Below are 5,374 nucleotides of genomic sequence, written 5' to 3'. Positions count from 1 at the left end.
ACACCATCTTAATGGGAAAACGTATGCAAATGTGGAAGGTGTTAAAAAGGACATCGACATGTTTTTTGCTTCAAAGCCAAGTAATTTGTATAATCAGGACATTAACCTGATTGTAAGATGGTAAAGCATCATCGATAAGAATGGAGACTATTTCATTTAATAAATGTTTTGCTTTTCATCTAAAAACAACCTGACAATCTTAAATACTGAGAATGCTCAACTGTGATTCGCAGATTCATATTGGGAGATACGGTAGCGGACAATTTGTGGCTCAAAAGCGTTTGACCATTCATACACAACACTATTCGTAAAGTTCGGCAACGGGGGTTAAAATACGCCCCTTTGTTTGTTCTACTTTCTTCTTCTTCTCCTCGTGCTGTAACTTAAAAACAAAGGAAGCTTTTCAGCTAAGGCACAACAAATATACAGTACTAAGCGTAAATTAGTTTTCTACAATACTTAAGCTAGATTTACCAGAGTAATTAAACTAGAAAGAAGGTATAAAGATATTTCAAAGTTGGCGTAACAACGAGTAGTTAGCGCAGCGCCACCCACAAAAAACAAACAAGTACATAAAAAGAATTTAAAATGATTTTAATTAGATGTACGGATGAGTAGTGCAAAAAGAACAGAAACAAGAAATATATGCTAATACTATACTCTGTTCAAATCTCTCCTTCACTCCACCCCTCCCTGTATTGTTTAAGTACAATGTACATCTAATTAAAAACATTTTTTATTTATTTATTTGTATAAACATAAAATATAAGGAGCTCGCATTTCCTTAAAACTCTCCAACAGCTATCTATGGATTTCAAAATAATAAGCTGCTCAATACGAACGAACAGAATTACATTAACTGTCTTATCTGATACAAACCTGGAATCTGTATGAAACTTTGTGTTTAAGTCAGCTCCACTCCTAGAACCTTTCTACATTCTGATCAAAGAAGAAAAGCCTAAAGACATATCATTAACAAAAATGATCTTCTGTCAAGTCCCTTGTTCTCAAATGGCTTCACGTTTATTTATTGACAAAACTAGATCCAAACAGGAACTGCATCGTCTGAATCGTATCTGAAAAGCGAGCTATGAAAGGTCATATTTGTACCACGTTATCCCATGGCAATTCTTCGCCGTAGGTTCTTGTTCTAACTACCTCTCTCTCTTCTGTTTATATCTTCTGTACTTGATGTCACTATCCAGTAACGGTTACATACAGCTCACTTCGCTATAGAAGAGTAAGTGATGATGGTAATAAAAAACACAAAAGGTTCTAGGATAGATGATAAAACAACTTATCGATGATTGCAGTAATGAAAAAAGACCACAATGAAAACCAAAGCTCAGAAAATTATTATGCTTTTGACTGTCTAATACTCTTGGATCTTAGTCAGCTATAAATGCCATCATACAGCTCAGTTTTACATCATCTAGGTGACTTAATGATCTGCATATTCAGATAAAAATTTCCTCTTGTCTATCAGTTCAAAATTAGGACGGCTATATGCTGATAGCTTTGTGCAAATATTACACACAACAATGTCATATCAGTTATTCAGAACTAAAATTAACGAAACGTCTTATCCGTCCTTATTATTCCCATTTATTCATTTTCTCGTCTTTTTACCAAAAATCTATTATGCCGATTGATGCCCGTGAATCGATGTTGGGATCAAAGCTTCTATATGCATGCTTCTTGTCTTATTAAAATATCTCCTTTCATCTTCTCAGCTTCATGAAATCCTTGGAAGGTGCATTTTTTTGTCAGTTTTATTCATTGCGGTTTACTGTCCTATGAAGATTTTTCAATGTATTTAGTTCTAATGAAAAAATATTTTCCCTGACACGTTTAAAAGACAAATCTGTCTATGTAGTTGCTAAATTTTTAAGACGTATTAAACTAAAAAAAACAGGAATTTCACTGTGTTTCTCAAAGTTATTTTATTCGAACTAAAAGTAAGAAATTGTAGAAAGAACATGAAAAATATATATTCAGAAATACTTTGTATCTTTATTTCTTAAAATTTGCCAATTCTTTGCTCAATTAATTATACATGATGTATACAAAATAAATTATCATCAAGATAAAAATAGGCTTCATTTCAATTAATGCTCCCCAGTGTCTCAGCGGTAAACATGAGAGCTTATGATTTCAGGGTTCCATTTTTCTCTAACTGGAATATACGTTATAAGATTCCAAACACATGTAACATTATACCTTTTTCTCCTGCGACTATAAAACGATCTCTTTTTAAGACATGTGATATTAACAAGTACACGCTATGTTTATACCTTTTTGTAACCAAAGGAAAAGTTTTTATACACCTAAATTATGTTTAATTATTTTGATTTTATAATATGAGCAGTACGAACACACGCTTCTTTTACTTATTTTTGACAATCAGATAGTGACATAAATAAACCTAGTTTAAAGAAAAATAAAAAGTGACTTCTTTTTATCTTTATCAGTTTCCCCTGCACTCACACAATTTGAATAAACATAGTGCATTAATTGCTTGTTGAGTTAAGCCTTATTATAATAGAATCTGTTACAATAGAAGTAAAATTTGATATAAATGAATATGCTATTTTTATTATTGATATTATTAAAATCCAATGGAGTTCTTAGTTTGGGTAAAAAAAAACTACCAAATATTAATCTACCGAACAAATAATCTTGAGAACTGATTAAATTTATCCTTTATTAGTTTCTTTTTCGTTATCAAAATTCCACATATTATATTTTACATACAGTTCGCACTATTCTTACTATATTATCAATCATACTGTAAAGCGCAATCACAATTAATGCTTCAAGCACAAAATATATCTACGTCAACAGTACATACGAATGTAACCGGTTAAAGCTGATATTCTGAGCTTTAATGAAGATAAATCACTTTGTCTTTACGTCTTTTTTGTAAATGACAAATATTGAGATAAGTGATAAAAATAATAATCATTCTAGTATGAGTGTTACAGAGTTATCGACGGATTTCCTCTTTCAGTCAATTAATGGTGGTTTTTACAAGTGTTTCCTAGATCTGATGGACTCACTTTTTTACGAGATAAGTGAAATAATCATTTTAGTATGAGCTGTTACAGAGTTTTCGACGGATTTCCTCTTTCATCAATTAGTGGTGGTTTTTAAAGTGTTTCCTAGATCTGATGGACTCACTTCGTCTTTAAAAAATGACAGATATTGAGATAAGTGATAAAAATAATAATCATTTTAGTATGAGTGTTACAGAGTTTTCGACAGATTTCCTCTTTCAGTCAATTAGTGGTGGTTTTTAGATGTGTTTTCTAGATCTGGTGGACTCACCATAACAATCCGAAACGTCGTCTCCACACAGTAGGCTGGATAAGCAGCCCACAGGAAACTATTGTTACGTCTCTGGTCGTTAGTTAATTTTCCGTAAAAATTCTTTCCGAAGAAACTTTAGCGATACATGTCCTTTCTTAAATAAAACTGGTTTATTCCTTCTGAATACAACATTAAAATTCACTTAATTTCAACGGTCACACTATAAGTTAAACAAACGCTATATTTCACAACGAACGACACGCGTTCGACCCAACAATACGTCTCTATCTCTGCCTGCAGTTCAATTACATTCCATTGTTGCCGTCACTTCTTACCGGTCTTATATATACAAAAAAGCGTACATCTCGTTTCTTCGTGAATTTTCTAGAAGCGCATGACGTGTTACTAGCGTCACGTGACCTCCGCTGTCGTAATATTATTAAACATGTCAACAAACTTTCTCTACAAGATTATACTTTTTCACTTCATGTTAAAACTCTAAAAGGCAGTATATTATTTGTGTAAAGGAAATAGAGTAGAGCAATTTTTCTCTAATTGATATATGTTGATATATGTTTTATGACGTTTTGAAACACTTGTAGCATTACATAATGCCATGGTTTTGAAAATGAATAGGGGTCGGGATTTTTTTATAGTAGGTGTCTGTATCTTGTTGGCAAAAGATTCGAACAATAAACGGACAACACATAACCCACTTGTTCTAAAATAATGTATATATTCAAAACAAGCCAAACGTATGTACAAAACTTTTTTACATGATAGAATGTCAAAGTTGTATCTAAAGCTTAAATAATTCTCTTTTCTTGTCAAAAGTCCACACAGGATGATTCAATTACTTTAGAATACAATGAAAAGACGAATTATTTTGTTATACCCTGTTTCTTACTATACGATCTGCGATAAATTCACTTACGTTATCCCGTTGGTTACCACAGTTGCATCCAGAACTTTAAATAATTGTCTCATTTATCGTCAAAGTCCACACATGCGGGTTCAATTACTTTAGAACACCCTTTGAGAAGACAAATTATTCTCCTTATCTCTGTTAAACTGTAAAACTCACTTTAAGATATCGCCCGTTATGGCCAAACTAACAATCACGCTAACTTCACCTTTACTAACTTAACGTTTTTCTGACTTCCTCAATTTATTGGTTACCACAGAGCTTTAAATAATTCTCTTTTTTTCGTCAAAAGTTCTCACAGGTTTGTTTAGTCAGTTTAGAACCCAATTGACAAGACAAATTATTTTTCCTATCTCTGTTGTTAAAATACAGCTATGAAACACACTGATTTCACCCGTTAAGGCTAATCACTCACACGTCAACTAACTTCACGTTCTCTTTAACTAACTAACTTTTTCTATTTTGACTAAACTTCACTTAACTTTCCTTTCTCTCACTTGGTCGCCTATATATATATATATATACATATATATTTATTTTCCTAACTGAGGCCTCGAACTTTCTACAAACTACGAAACACTATGAGGTAACAATATTCACATAGCGAGAGAAGCTTAGAGAGTTTGAGAAAGATGACTTCAACTATTCTACAATATTTGGACTACACACACAACGTACGACTCTTAGCTAGTTACGTAACGAGATTTGTTATAACTATCGCCTTTAAAATAATTAACTTTTAACACTCTTTTTATAAAAACTAAATGATCATTAAATATTAGATCACTAAAGGAACTAAATAATAACTCGTACACTAAGCAGTCTTGTATATCTACCATATAATTTTCCCTCACAACTATAAAACGATCTTTTAGGAAGACACGTGTCATTAACAAGCACATGATATATTTACTTTTTTGTAACCAAAGCAAAGGAGTTTTGTACATGCCCCTAAATGATGTTTAATTATTTTGTTTTCATAACAAGAGTAATATCGTTTGTATTACTGATTATGATTATTTTACTTGAACCGATTTAAATACAACTCATTCTCTCTCGATCAGTAATGCAAACCTAAGTTGCTCACAGTAAAAAAAACAAAAACACATCACTAGTCCAATGAATTTATAACATTGTGTA

The sequence above is a fragment of the Limulus polyphemus genome, unplaced genomic scaffold (genome assembly GCF_000517525.1).
Source record: "Limulus polyphemus unplaced genomic scaffold, Limulus_polyphemus-2.1.2 Scaffold1013, whole genome shotgun sequence".
NCBI lineage: Eukaryota > Metazoa > Arthropoda > Merostomata > Xiphosura > Limulidae > Limulus > Limulus polyphemus.
This window is presented reverse-complemented; position numbering follows the sequence as displayed.